This window comes from Periophthalmus magnuspinnatus, chromosome 11 (assembly GCF_009829125.3).
Source record: "Periophthalmus magnuspinnatus isolate fPerMag1 chromosome 11, fPerMag1.2.pri, whole genome shotgun sequence".
Taxonomy (NCBI): domain Eukaryota; kingdom Metazoa; phylum Chordata; class Actinopteri; order Gobiiformes; family Gobiidae; genus Periophthalmus; species Periophthalmus magnuspinnatus.
Genome location: NC_047136.2, coordinates 15,066,349 through 15,082,885, shown reverse-complemented (window position 1 = coordinate 15,082,885; position 16,537 = coordinate 15,066,349). Strand labels below are relative to the sequence as shown.

Sequence of the window (16,537 nt, the reverse complement as noted above, 5' to 3'; positions counted from 1 at the left end):
TGTAAAGTACTATGCTAGCAGTGGAAATGATTACCATTATAAATTAATATAATTATTTTAGTCAATTAAGTAAAAGACCCAAGATCTTATTTACTATGGTGTCCTGTCCAAGCCGTCAACTAGATATGTCAAAATGAGGAACATCACTAAAGCACTAAGCAATGAAAGAAAACAAAATTGATGTTTATACAATAGGCATAACATGTAATTTATGTACTAAGAAATAAAGGAAGTAAGAGCAACCCATAGCTCCGCTTACAGGAGTATTTTAGACCATAAAAAACAAAAGTCAGCACTTAGCAATTCAAACTATGTACTGAAATAAGGAACAAGTGGTACGAGTAATTTCCTTTGCGTAAATGTGTATTGTTGCCAAAATTATTGCAAGAATTTACAATTAAAAGAAATGGAAACAAATAGTTACGTGTATTTTGTCTTGATACATATTAGAGATAATGACGAAAGTCATCCACTAAAAAAAACTTTGGGGAAACAGCTTGAGCCAAAACAAACAGCAGTCTCATACCAGAGTCTCGGTCAGTGACCCAGCCCCAACTTAACTTACAAGAACAGTCTGACCACTCAGCATTCAAAAGACCAATACTTTTGATGTAATTCTTATCAAATTCAACTCAACATTAATAAGATAGTTAATTAAAAAAAATACTAGAGCAAAGGTAAAAGACTGATAATTTTAAGTAGATAGTTGGCCATTCATATTTATCTGCTACAAGAATGTATTTAGTCTGGAAAATTGGTTGAATGCAGATTTAATGTAGAAACTTAAGCCTGCTACACATTACAGGATAATTTGCCAGATTTATGAACTGATTTGCTTCTAAACAACTTTGGATATTTCTATGTGATTTTGAATCCACTGCGCTCCTCATGTTTAAAACAAAGTGTTAGGGGCAGGTGTTACACATGAGCTTGTTAGCTCACAACTTTTAGTGGTGTGCAGTCTCTTCGCTGCAGTCTTTGCGCTCAGAGATTTAAAATCTCATAAGATTCTCCTTGTGTGGTCTACACTTTTTGTCTCACATTTAAAAATCCCTTAAGACTGAAAAATCCTGTAGTGTGTGGTGGGCTTAAAATTATATAAATCTAATAGGAACACCAAAATAATTTTAATTAGTTTAATTATGAATTGAAGATGCATTATATATGTTTTTTGGTGGTGGGTCTGTCATCTGATTGTCTCATGAAAATGTTATTGCTTTGCCTGGAATGTTCCACAGAATGATATAAACATATCTATCATTTATCCCATTACACAAGTTTTTTTTTGCCAAAAAAGACTTTGGTGGAGTCATCTACTCAAAGATTGCTAAGTTTTATGCAATTCTGTGGAACATTTCAGGCAAAACAGCATCTCATGAAGAAAATAGGACATCGTACCCTACACCTAAAGCATATAAAGCCCCTTTTATATGCAAGACTCATAGCTTTTGTTATAATGTTATGAAATGCATAAAGAAATGCTGCAATACTGCGATTAATTTTGAAAAATGTCAATAATGAGATGACATAATTACTTTTTGCATTAGTCTAATACCAAACTTGGCTCTGAAGATATTTAATAAAGAACGTTCCAGCTCCAAATTGTATTTATTTTTCATAAATTTCATAGACTTTGTGAAAACTGGTCTGGCATTAAGTTATTTCATTAATTTAAAAGCAGTCGGCCTAACCGTTACTGTGGGTGTTGGAAACAGTAGGTCACGGGTTTTGTTATTACACCACAAAAAACTGCTCAAGTAGAAATGAGCAATCATTTTAATTTCACTGGTATTATACAACTTTACAATGACAAACATAAATATAAAAATGCAGATGCGATTATTGCAACCTCATTATGTGGGTTGTGATATATACTCAGACTGAAAGTAGATGTCATCAATGTATCTGAGTCATAAAGAAAATACCATGTGACAAGAATTTTTAAATGTCAAGATTATACGGTATGCAACACATGTATTTTAGCTGCAAAATTTACTACTACTACAACTACTACTACTACTACTACTACTACTACTACACCAATCCAACTTTATGTATTACCACCACCACTACTATTATGACTAAGACAACGACTACATACATTGCATTTGTGAAAATAGATGTTTCAGATTTTGCAATATATTGAGTCACAAAAGGAAACAGACAACATGTGTAGTTGAAGTGTAATGCATAGAAATTTAGTATCTATTATTAGCACACATACAAAATACACATCGTAAGGTCCCATGTAAGGCATTATTCTGACTTTTTAAACTAGAACAGTGAAACCTCATTTCCCAAATAACTTAAACTTAACTTAATAATAAAAATAACTGTTGTGACTTTTACACTTATCCATAGTTTAGGGCAGAGTTAGACTTGGTTTGGTTCTGTTCTAATCTGGGTTTACCAAAGGTTTAGTTTTGGATTTAGTCCCAGTTTTAATGTGGCGTGCAGATAATGTGAAAGCACCCTAAAATACATGCACAACAAATTGTATGTTTTTGATGACACAACAATATCATATGGTTAAAATGAACTCTTCAGGGTTAAGGTAAGTTAGGTAAGGTACAGTGTCAGTTTAGATTAAAAGTATACAATAGGGCTGCAAATTAATGCAATTATTGAAGAATGGAATTTCCTCCACAAACAACAAAATATTCTGTCTTATTCTGCATAAAAAACTGCTAACTCTGTAGTTTAGATCTGTACAAACATGTCCTGAGATGTGATTCTTGCATTAGTTTTCAGTTCATATGTCAGTCTTTTTGTCAATTCCTCTGGATGCTTTTAAAATGTGAACTTTGAGCAGAATTATTAAAAACAGAAATCACAAATAATAATAAGGTATTTTCTGACATTTTTGCTCTATACGATTTTAAGTTCTTTTTCAGGAAATATATAAGATGTTCAAACTAGCTTAAAACCACTGCATAATGTATTAAATAGCACCTTCATAAATTGTCTAACAGTGCAGAACAGGTGTCGCTCTACACCTGTAATCCCCTTCGTATTCGTGGTAATGTTATTCTTTCTAACACGTCTAAATTCCTGCGTATTCCCTGTTGAAGGATGCAGTGCCGAGTTGTAACAATCATGACTCATTCACACATTCATTACACATTTATCTCTTACATAACGCTCCTACTCACATTACCGAAGGCTCGCGTCCAGGCCAGGTACATACTGACAATGAGACGCCATTTTAGACACTAATACTACTATGGTACTACTATAATACACACAAAGTACTGCACTGTGCGCTAGGGCTCAGTATGGAAACAGTGAGGAGCACAAATGCAATATGCCCAGACAAGCCTCTCTGCACACACCCGCTGCTGTGCACTTGGCCGGGGCGATCAGAGGCGGGGGAATTCCTACAGCTAGAAGATAGTCTCTCGCCCTTTCTCTCTCTCACAGTTTCTCCTCTCTCTCTCTGTCTCTTGCCCTTTCTCTCTCTCTCTCCATAACGACCTCTATCTGTATTTCAAAGCTATCCTTCTCAACAAATTCTTCAGGGTTTTTTTTTTATTCCACACCAGGGTGTCAAAAACATCAAAAATACTAAAACTCATTTAAGCAAGTATCAATACAGGGAAAAAAATGACCTTTTATCAGAACTAATGCAGAGTGCCCAAAATTGCAGCCAAAATGTTGCAGCGCTGCACCTGACAGATCATCATCACATCCCTTCTCATGTGCCCTCTCATCTTTATAAACATGGATTAAACAATGTAGAACACACTTTAATTATTGCTTTAATTGACAACTAAAAGAAAAAAAGGAAATTCACTCACTCTCTCCTCACCTCTGCACAGACCACAAAATTAGTTGGAAATGCTGAGGCTGATGCACTCAGGTCAAACTCTGGTGCACAGAGCTAAATGCAAGGCAGAGCTCAGGTTTGGCTTTTTTCATCTATTTGTGACTAAGAAGCAGTAGTTACCTTAAAGATCTTCCACACTGTGTTTAGTTACTTAAATCATTTGAGGCTGCCGATGATGGGTGAGATGAAAAGAAAACAGCATAAAGACGTCGAAGCTAAACTATTGAAAGTGAAAGAGGTCTCACTCTGCACGCCATAGTGAACTATAAAGATCCTTAAAAGCATAGACCTCTCACTGACTAGTTTTTGAAGCCACTATTTATATAATAGCTACTTATTCTATTTTAACAACAAGTAAATTCTTAATGTTATTTGAATAGATAAACCTAGTCATTATTTAAATATTATTTGCTTTCATTCTTTTTTCTTGAATAACTGTGTAGTATAGAGTTTAATAAGTGTGTAGTATACAGTATGAATTGTATATCCAAGTTTGAAATGTTAGTATTGTGACAACACTATTCCACAGTTCAAATAAAGCTCTTTCAGTGTTTATTACATAGTTGTAGTGCTTGCAAATGCATCCACTCTGAGTACTACCACTGAAAATGTTTTTCATGGACTAAACTAAAATTGAGCATTGACAACTCCCTGCAAAAGGTGGTGAAGTAGGCGAGTAGACTGCTGGGTGTGCCTCAGCTCAGTGTGTCAGAGCTGTACTCCACTGAGCTACTGCGGAAGGCCAGGTCCATCACTATGGACCCCACACACCCGCTGCAGCAGCAGCACCAGCCTCGTCGCTCTGGATCACTCTATGTGGTCCTTAAACTGTCCCTATAACACTACAGGGACAGGTTTGTTCAGGAGTGGTGTCCAGGTGGAATCCCATTTTTAAACCCCAGGCTTCTGTTGAACGAGGAATAAGGGGGCTGTCACTTTTGAAGGCTGTAAGAGTCCCTGATATGTGAAATTTTGTGTGTCTTCATTTTAATGTTATTGTACTGCTGTGATCCCTTCTGCAAACAAACGTATCCTCAGGTACTAATAAAGAAACCTTGAACCTTGATAAGAGAGACGTGGGATTTACACTTAAATTTGGAAGATTATAGGGACAAAACAAACACTATACCATAACTGTACAAGGACTAAATCAAGATACTTTCACAACTAAGCCAGACCTAAATCAGCATTCAAATCAGTACTTACCCATGTGGAATAAACCATGGCAAAATTAGGATAACATTCAAACAGGTGCCAAACTGGGATCAAACCAATGACAATCAGGGCAAAAATAATGAATTTAACTGCAATCCAACAAAGAAAATAGTCAAACCCATGAACATTTGCACCTCGTCGGGATCAAACCATGATATATCCGGGACTTGACCAAGACCAAAACAGGACAAAAAAATGGGAAATCAGACTCCACTCAGATACAGGACTAAACCAGATCCAACTTAAGTATACTAATACAACAACATAATTAGGTAGAGAAGGAGAAACACTAAATTAGGATGACGCTAAGACCAAACCAGAACTAAACCAGGACTAAAGCAGTAAAAATAGTCTCTTTACTGGAGTTTCAAACTGGGCATACACCTTAGTTGCATATTTATTTCAATCTCAATCTGTAAATCCCCATTGTTAACTGAAACCGTCCAGAATAGCAGTCGCCTGTCCTCAAATAATTGTTATTCTGCACTAGTCTTTGCTATGTCCCAAATTATTCATACAAAAAGTTTTTCATTCAGTCTTTAGTGAAATTGATTTGACTGGTCCAATTGCTTTGGTCTTGTGTTGGTTCGTTGTTAGCTCGCACTCCCTCGAGGTCCCTTAGTAGAGAATAGTTACAGTTTCAAATACAACAGAGTCTACTGATCTTAAAGCTGTTACAATGTCTGAATTCAAAGCTCTTTTCTACATAGAAGAATCCACATGAATATTTATTTTGAAAAACAGTGTTAGATGTAGTAGCAGTAGTAGTTATAAATTGGTAAAGATGTAGTTGGCCTTATATATTCACTGGTTTACTTGAAAAAAAACAACAACAAAAAAACACTAGTGGTATGCTCTATGATTTGTGGTTCAAGCATACAGTATAAAAACAAAAATGAAATGCCAAAATTGTTATTAATGCCAAATATATTAATGTCTACATACAAATCAGTACTAAAATGACTCAAAACCAGATACTCATTTGATCAAGTGCTGATACTGAAAATATCACATAAACAGGACAAAATGGGGAGTGAATAGTTTTAGAACTGTCTTGATCTCTACTAGAAATAGTATAAGACCATGTGGTAATATAAAAGAAATTACTGTTATTTTGAGTTTTTAAAAACTTCCTGCATTGTCACTTCCTCTTCAGAGCGCCATCACAACACAATCAGCGTGCATTCCCACTAATGAAACTACTGCAAAAGCATCAGGTTTGTCAAAGATAAAGATTTGTCTCATGTTTATGTATATTTTTGGAGAATTGTCATGTGGGAGCCTGGGTGACATAGATTGTGGGCTGAGCATTGCACAGAATTTTACAGCTAACCATAAGGAGGGTTCGAGAGACTGCTAAAATACTCATGCATGGATGACCTCTGGCATGTTTTTGATAAGGGAAAGTTATAACACAGTAGAAAGCTCAAAAACTCAATTTTGCATAATACCCTTTAAGAATAGCACAATATTTGAGCAAAATAAATAACAGCAAAACATATCACTGACATTATGTAAGAAAGAAAAAGTGTGAAAGGGTAAAATAATAATGAAAGTGGTTTGTGGAGGAGTTGAACTTTAACTCCAAGTCAGGGCTCTCACAAACCACACATGTTCTTTTTAGTTTTGCTATATTTTCATAATAGTGTAGGCTCCTCTTGACAAATCTATCATACTTTCATTAAAGTTTGTACATACAGAGGTAAATAGATTATCTCAAGACCGCCACACACTACAACGATTTGTGAACATGCAACAAAAAGCACAGACCACAGACACGAGGGGAATCGAACAAGATTTTAAATCTCCGAGTGCAAAGACTGAAGTGGAATATGCAAGGGAAGAGATTGTGCACCACAAGCTAAAAGTTGTGAGCGCATCTCACATAAATTTCCTGTCTAGAGTAAAACGACTCCATTTGAGACTCTAAAGTGTTCAAAAGAGCAAAATATTGTACTTCTAGTTTAGACGCAAGTTTAAACTCTATCATTATTACTTGTGTAATGTGGCACAAGAGCTCAGATAAAAATTCTTTAATGCACAGAATCTTGGCGGTCAATTACAGGAAGTAGAGTCACTATTGCTAAAATGCAGTAGTTTCAACCCGATCCTCACTGTGTTTATGTAAACAGACTACTACTTGTTTTACTTTTTAAAGAATGCTTCAAGCTGAATAGTGCTGTTTTATGGACTGGGTGTTATTATTTGTGGGCAAACTCTAATGGATAATACGGATGAGAATACTGCAGTTTAACTTTACAACTTTATGAGAGTAATAAAGTCATCTTTAAATCATTTTCGCCATTTCCTGGTCCCTAGTGCTCTACTTTATTGGCTGTTGCCGTGGTGATGTTTTGTGGTTACGATATGACTGAGCAGCTCCGTCGCATTGACACACCACACGCAGGACGAGCACAGAGGCTTAAAAACTGCATACAAGGATCCAAAGTCAAGAAGAAAATCGGGCCTAAATCAGGCAAATTATCCTGTAGTGTGCAGCGGGCTTAAAGGTTCACTATGTAACATGTCGCCATGGAGATAGTTGGCTTTCCCCTAATTGTTCCAGAGCAAAGAATTATAAAAGTACTGTATTTTCCGGACTATAAGTCACACTTTTTTTCATAGTTTGGCCGGCGGTGCGACTTATACTCAGATGTGACTTTTATGTGAAATTATTAAAATGTATAATTTCACATCTTTGTTATTGACAGCTGTGTGAGGACACTCCAGGCTTGTGTACCAGTATCTACTACTCCTGTACCATTGAAATTTTCAAATTTCAACATTATGGTAATTTAAAAGACATCTGAGACAGACTGAACAAAAATGACCCCTAAAAGAAAACTGTATTCTTCTGAGTCTGATGACAGGTGCTTCATCTACTTCCGGAGCAGGTGAAGTTGTTCAGAAGCGACACCGAGGATGAAGAATTCAGTGGATTTAGTGATTTGGAGTGAGATCCAGAGTAAACTTGTTAGCGTGTTTTTTTATACTTTAGTTATCTGATTAACTGTTAACATCTTACATTAACATAACATACCATACCAACCTGTGTTCAGTTCTGTCTATGCTTCATGTAGCTGAATAAATATAAATGTGTTATGTTAGCATGCTGTACTGATATTCAGCCTGTCCTCTATTTCTACTGTTTTTATTATTATAACTTGCTTTAGAGAATAAAATGTCTCAGATTACGTAAAATAAATTTCACCAAAAAATGCAACTTATACTCCAGTGCTACTTATAGTCTGGAAAATATGGTAATACAAATTGTGGAACATTTCCTGTTAAGCAATAGTATCTCTATAGAGATGAGCAGGTATTGGATTCCCCCACACAGAAAAGTTACACAGTATATATTTAAATAAACTATTGCTGAACTCACCCATTTGTCTGTGTGTCCTTGAAATACTGGTAGACATAATGCAGTCGATTGAATCATTTTAGAGAAAGAGAGAGAAAGAGAAATATACGTTGCCAGATACACCACATGAAATCCTCTCACTTCTCTCAGAATATAAGAACTAGCCCAGCATGTCTCCTGTCGCTTTGATTGACAGCTGACTTCCCTCCATGTTTCTCTTCATCCTCCCACCTCTTTCTCCTTTCTCTTTCTAACTCCCTTTCTCCATTCCTCTCCTCTCTTCTCTCTCCTCATCCCTCTCTCCGTCTCGTCTTTTTCTGTTCGTCTGTGCAGTTCTCATTCAGATCCCTTTTATACGCTCCACATCAGACTGTCTCAAGGCTACGCACTGCAAACATTTTATGCTCTGAGTCGATAGTGCGCTGAGCCTGGTTTCTACTCATTTTTATGTGCATTTGGAGATACTGCAACAGAGATGGAAATACTAAACTTTGAAATAAAATGAAATATATCGTCTTGTTGTCTTACTGTCCTTAATGTGGTAACTATGTGAAAACAAAACCAGGACAAACTGTCAAATAAACCAGAACATAACCACAACTAAAATAGTCTAAACCAGGACTAAAATTCCCACAGCTAGCTTCAGGTGTTTTTAAAAATGTAAAAACGGCTGATACATAAGCAGTCATGGAAAGAATACTTTGCAAATGTATTCAGTTACAGAATATTGAATACTCAAATACCCTAATCATCAGTATTTTTCGTACATGTATTCAATTATTTCTCAACACTGTACGCAAATTAGACACAAAAAAGTTCAACAAGCACATCAAAATTCCAACTATTATTGATTTTCTATTATCTACAAAGCTTGCAGTTGTAGCCAATAGTAATAGTGGCTACTAACAACCATTTAGATAGTCAGTTTAGTATTTACAAGTTGCAGTGCTCTAAGGTCATTATGTGCACTATGTAACTCTTCTGGTTGCCATGGAGATATTACTGCTTCATCTGGGATGTTGTTGAAAGTACGTTATTGCTAAAAATATATCCAGAAAACACAGTGATTGTCATAGTCATTGTGAGTGGGGGAGCAGATAGATACATTTAATGCCTTACTGTGAAAGTAGGCAAAGCAAAAACATCTCCATGGAGGACCCTCTGCCAGAAAAGTTATACAGTGCATCTTTAATATAATATCTATCTCTTTTCTTCATAATTTTTGGTTTCAAGTGATAAAAATTAGGACTGTATCCAACTATGAATAATAAAAAAACTAAATATACAGTTTGAAGGGTTAAAAGTCCTCAAATGACAAGCATAACATAAAATGAATGTGATTTAAACCCATGCATAAGTATAATAAGATGAAATAGGTAAAAGCAGAGTCATCAAGCCATTGTAATATCTATGTAAATGTAGGTTTAGCACAGGGAGCAGTGTTCATAATGGTTTGGCCTCGTGCCTTGTGTTTGGTGATGAGAGGCCTGTTCTGTGTGTTGACTGAGGAGTGAACTGTGTACAACAGCTGTGTCACTGCCAGGGCCCTCCGATAAGAGCAGAGTCAATGATGCAAGTCCTTCTCTTTTTGTGAAATTTGTCACAGGCGACCCATGTGCAGCTGAGTGGAAGCCAGTCCAGGCCAAAATCATAAACATCTAAACTAAATATGGGACCACTGCAGGAAATATGTTGTATATGTATATGCTTGTTTAAAAAAAAAGACAGCCAAATACTACATCTACAATCACATAAGTAGCACAAAACGGAACCTTTATTATAGTATAGCAAAATACTATTACTAGTATTACATGGCAACATTAAAATAAACGATTATTATCTGGTGTTGAAAATGACATTGTATGGTCTGAAAAGTTGTGTTTTGTATCATCGATATAGAAATTATCTTTGGGATCAAGTTTGAAATTTCAGTATTGTGACACTTATAGAAAGACATGGGGCTAATCAGGAATGCTAAAAAAAATCTGGAAAAAAATAAATTATATAAACTTTAAGACTCATATATTATTATTGTTTGTACAGTCACAAATGATTGAAGTAGGCTTCTGAACCTGATTTGAATACCTAATGCATAGTGCTACTGGCTTGCACCACCTACACACAAAGCTGCAAAGTGTGAAAGTTATGGGTAAATCACATCTCTTAACCTTAAATTCGGGCTGTCCATGACACTTGAGCAGTTCTTAATGTTATTCTTTTAATGCACTTAAAAAATCACATCTATTTAAAAATACAATTAACAATACAATGTACAATACAATTTCATTTAAAAATACAAACATTGTGTTTTGTCCAAAAAACTTAAATCCAACGAGGCAGTAAGGGTAGAGCTGCTAAACGTTCAGCCATCAACCAGGTGGTTACCGGTTTTAATCTTGCACGAGTAAACTGTGGCTGTGTCCTTTGGCAAGACACTTCACATATTTGCATACAGAACAAGTGTCTTACCAACCACCATGGGATGTTTTGAATAAAGCAGTGAAATGTAACTAAGTGTCAGGAAAAGTATTAAAGGACTACCAAATTACTATCACTAACACTGCAATCACTAGTTTCTCTACTACTTAGGATTGTCAAAAAGAATGATACCTCACTATAGAACTAGATATAGTATTGCTACTGCTACTACTACTACTACTTCTAATACTGAAATAAATGTAAATACTTTAAAGACACTATTATTACTATTATAGCACTATTATTAATGCATTTTTACGTGTATTGGATGATCTGTTGCTGATTAAATAAACCTTGAACACCTATGCAGTGTAGTACAACACGTTCCCAAGACAATATTTGAATAAGTGTGTTTACCTTCCCCTATGCCATGGGCAGTAAACAGGGCTGATCTATGCCATGTCAGGTGAGAAACAGGGTCACGCAGGAGGAGAGGTGAAGGCTCGCTGTAATTACTGACACTATATCAAACTGCAGAGAGGTGACCTACAAGTGGAGAGATAAACTATATGGAAGATCATTTTGAAATAGGAAAAAAACAATGATTCCTTTTGTTAAGATGGTTTTTAAATTTGCCAAATGAGTAAGATAGTGTGAAGCAGACCCTACAAAAAGCAGGTCAGAAATTGTACCCTAGTTTGGACTGATAAATGTAGTAGAAGGTCATAGGTGCAGTGTATTAAATAGCCTAGTTAGTTGGAGCTTTTAGAGTGCTGTCAAATATTTAGCAACAAGCATGCTGTTAAGCTATTCTGACATCTACTTGTGGAAACAGTATTTTAAAAGTGCACTATGTAACTTTTCCGGTGCAAGGTCTGCCAGTTGCTTGTCTTTGTGATGATGGTATTGCAAAGAATGTTCCACGTTATGGCATTAGACAATGGAAAACTGTCTAAAAATACAAGGGAAAACATGCATTCTTATCCTGAGCAGGCTCAGGTCTCCACAGATCTGACCTGTAACTTGGTCTGGTAGTGTCACCTGCTTGTATCTAGGCCTGTCACGATACAGTGCTTTATGGGGTCAGTATTTATTGTGTGTACTTTTTCTTTGCACCACAGAGTATTTTTGGTTATACGATAAGATTTAAGCCATAAAAGTTTGAATTACTAACTGCAATAAATAAATAGCAAAATGAAACACTTTAGTATTTCGTTTGCGTCTTTAATGAGTTATAGCAGTTCATGTTTTAACAATATTACAGATTTAGAATCGTTTTTGCGATATATTATGTCAGTGGCATAAATTAGTTTTGTCATTATCGTTTATCATCTAAATTTACACCAAAATATCGAACTTTAAAATGTGTTATTGTGGTAGGTCTACTTGTATCCATAGAGATATAAAAGTTTAACAATATGCTCACAGTGTAGCATATTTTATTATTTTAGTCTGGTGAAAATAACACTGCTCCATCAATCACTCTTGTTAGTTTGTAATGTAAGTAGTGTCCATTCATAATCCATGTTTGTAGCTGCAGTGTAATTGTATTTTTGTATTTCTAAAGATGAGATTTACATCCACCAATTCTCAAGTGAACTGTCAACAACATGAAAACATAACACACACACAGGCTCCACTCAAAGAGATTGTGGTTATGGTAATTTAGCCAATAAATTACAACACCTCCTTTAAACTGAACAGGGGAGGTACAGATATGCATCCAGACTAGTGTCAATAAAACAGGCCTAATACATTCATATCAGAGCCATACAACCACTCTACCACTCTATAAAATGAAAATGACATGCCCTTAAAAGGTCGAGAGGCTTAACTATCTCACACGCTTTGGCACAGTATCAATGTGTAGTCCATACATGTTCAGGTTAATGCTAACCAAAATTCTTGTTAATATTTCTTTTTCTGCAAATACACAATGAATCCTATTGTTTGCGCTTTTCCAAATATTTGAGTGGGTGCAATTTGCCGTGAGATGCTATGAACCCAGTTTAGCACAGGTTTACTGGCAAAGTGATATGGCAATTATTACAGAAAAAAAGAAACTAAAATGTAATGGACGTATTGTGTTTGCGTATGCTATATAACTGTAAGTAAAAGCAGTGGGAGTATAAGGGTGGCGGTGAAAACTGGAGTTAATCGGAAAAAATTACATCTTGAAAATACACGATCATAGATTGCTCAAACATTTATGAATCACCAGAAATAAAACTTTGGGTGAGCAAATAGTGGGGGGAAACAACTATAGCATGTTTAAAAGCACATTTTTGCATAATAGGTCTACTTTAAGCAATTCTTACACATTCAATTTGAAATCTAAAGATGACTCTCGCCTTAAATATACGTTAAGTTTCTGTTCATGATATTGCTAAGCTTGTCAATGAAAGGGAATAAGCAAACTGCCCAGTAAGCATTTGTGTTCGAGCTACATTTTGTTCTACTCTCGGTACAAAACGTTACCTCCTCCACACTCCACTAAAGAAGACTGCTCTGTACCTTTATTCACATTACAACGAGTAAATTACCCAATACGTTTCATCACATTCGAGTATGATGTTCCAAGAAATGCATAGCCACATTCACAGAGTAAATGAGTAACAGCAGCCTCCTCAATAATGAAACTAGAAGTGATAACAATTACTTCTATATTATACTGTACTATAACGAGTATAAAGTAACACTAACACACATCATTCAAACTGAATCTACGCTTGAAATAAACCCAGAACTAAACCAGGACTAGGACTAGGACTAGGAGGATCAAACCAAGTCTACATCAGGACTAAACCGAGCTTAAACTAGTACTAAATCATCGTGAACCCTAAGTCATATATGTACACTAATTAAGTAATATTTGGCTGTTGGTCTATTCAACCTGAAATAGCAAAAGGCATCTAACATACCAAATGACTCATGTCTAGAAATAGGAATACATATGACGTGTTGTTTTGTTATTCAGTCCAATTGTATTTATTGTTCTTTGGGATTAACAAATAAACACATTTTGAGTATTTTAGATCTACAAACATTATGAAATATAGTCTACAGTTTGATACAAAGAAGTGACAACATCTTACAATGAAGAAAATGAACTTATGACTGAAATATATGGGGTCATTTGTCACCATTAAAACTAAGAGCTCTGTAGTAATTTGAGTACTTTATCTAGGACTATAATATACCTACATTAGGCTATGAAGGTATTATATTTTGACATTGGATGCTACCATATGTTACATCAATAGCTTGTTACACCCTTGCATAAGTAATAACACATTAAGTACTTGGGCATCAGTACATTAGACATTCCAGGCCACAGTACACACTATAGATAGCCTACCCATTCAAAAAAAACACAACTTTCTTGTAACTTGGTATGTAGTTTACAAGGGGCAGGGCAGGTTGTAAGAAAGAAATAAACAAATAGTTTCTATATTGAATAGGTCCTCAATCGGCTGTAGCAGTGTCTTAACTTATCTAGCAAAGGCCTGAACACGTATTGCACACTACGAGCCCTGATGTCATCACCTACTTTTGCTGCGTGTGCGTGTAGTCGTAGTACCGCGATTACAACCCGTTGTACTCCACGCACTTCACTACTGCAGACCGTGGCGTGCAGGGACCAGCCAGGCCCCGGGAGCACAAGTAACAGGCCGCTTAGAAGAAATCCCCTGTCCAACCTCGCTGTCCCCGGCTAAATAACCACTTAAAGAGCCGTGGTGACCCTTAATACCGCCGTAATGCTGGTTCTATCCTCTAGGAAGCTCACGGCAACTTTGTCAATCCACTTTCAAAGTCCTCTAACGCGATAAACGTAGCCCATCCAAAAGTGACAGTTGCGTAAAAAGGTTGTCCAAGCCTGCAGGATAACTTTACGCCACGCTTAAGAGTTGATTTGTAATGTTTTATGGTTAAGATGATACTGTGAGTGTCAATAGGTGGCTGTGGACTAAGTAGGCCCTGAAAGCCCACCAAAAACATGAATATTCAACAACGTTTACGCACGCACAGTAGGGATATATATGTAAGCGCAGCGATAAAGAGATGTCATTAGGGAGTTGTAGCTTGTTGGTGCTACGCAGGCAGAAAAAAAAACAGTTGTTGTAGGAAGTCCATAGGCAGTTATGGCGTTGAATTTATTTCTAGTGGAAAAGTTTCAAGCCCTCAGTGTCTAGCCGCACCGCTCCCTTTTACGCAGATGACACTAGGTCTAGCCCCGAGTTCTCGGACCGGGTCACTCTTATATGTGTAAATAGAACCCATGCTCCCCGGGCTAATGCTGTTTATGACCACGGTAAACATCTATTAGCATCGGAGCTCGCCGAAAGCACAACAAGCCTCACAAGCCGCAGTGCTGCAGAGAGCAAAGATTTGTCTCGGGCTATACTCACCGGAGCGGGTTCAGACTGGTGGTGTGATGACTCCGCGGGATAAAATAGGGCAGTGGGGCCGGTCGTGCGCAGTTGCCAATTAGCGACCGTTCATGTTTCTCCGGCAAAGCAACTTAAAAGGTGGAAAACTACTGCTCTGTGCATTCTACACTACAGTCGCAAAATGGTGAATGAAGCCCCGAAGCCTTGACAACCAGCTCGTGCGGCCAATAGCGGCGCGCGGACCCGTACAGTAGCCAATGAAACGCCGCGGAACACCGAGAGGGGAGGGGCCACATGTCAAAGTAAAATTGATTGACGGCCCGGTCTGGCCAATGGCAGTGTGGGAAAACACTGAACAGCTGTTAGGAGAGCGAGGCTGCGGTGGCCAATGGGAGCGCGCACGAGGCGGGGTCATAGCCACAGTGGAGGAATGAAGGAGTCTAGTCTGAGTCTATAAACACATGCAAACAGGGCTATAGGCTCCGCACGCATTTCAATTGGATGTAAATATATGTGCAAGGAGAAAGAAAGTCATTAGGTTCATTAAAGGTACAGTATGTAACTTTCTGGAGGTGGCACATTACATGCGGGATTCCATGGAAATAAAATGTTAAAAGCATACTTTGGAACATTCTCCATGGAGATAGATTTTTTTTTAAAATATTCATATAGTTTTATACCACACTCTGGAATATCATAGCCAGAGGAACAACATTTCCATAGAAAGAAGCAAGAGAAAAAGAGGAACACTTTGTTGAATAATGTGTTCGGACATTGTGGGATGGATTTAGGAAATTTAAGCTTATAGATAATAACTGAAATAGCCATATAATTTTTTGTTTTGATTGAATATAACACACACAGAGATTGGAACAGCAATAGGTACATGCAACACCCCTGAATGCTTGTAAACCCAAGTAGCATCAATGAAAAAGTGCAACATTGGCACAAGGGACATAGCCCTAAATGACCTGCGTAGGACAAAAGGGGTCACCTTTTGTATGTGTTTAGTTGGTTGGTACATACAGCGAAATATATCATTTTCCAACCATTAAGGTGAACTTGAAGCAATTCTTACTTGCACTGTTTTACAAGTTCAGTCAAAATGTCAAATATGCTAACAATGTCTACAACCGGCCAAGCTGAGGTTTACAGGAAACCTAGTCTTCTACTGAATATTTTCACTGTAGTCTCAACACGGAATCATCTTTCTGTCTAAAAGATAATCATTGTCTGTATTTGTGCATTAATCAGTCTGTTTTACAAGTGTGGTTTACAGCACTAGTTTATTCTTGGTTTCCCCATCAACATTTTAGTTCCAGG

General features: G+C 36.9%; 1 protein-coding gene across 2 annotated transcripts in view; it reads right to left on the bottom strand.

The window, feature by feature from the left end:
• The window catches only part of cica (capicua transcriptional repressor a), a 64,141-nt gene extending 48,722 nt beyond the window's left edge, over nt 1-15,419 (bottom strand). For both annotated transcript variants that reach the window (XM_033975092.2, XM_033975093.2), the window contains exon 1: nt 15,233-15,419. The gene's annotated coding sequence lies outside the window, so the exon portion shown is untranslated. The remainder of the gene's footprint in view (nt 1-15,232) is intronic.
• Between the last annotated feature and the right edge of the window lie 1,118 nt (nt 15,420-16,537).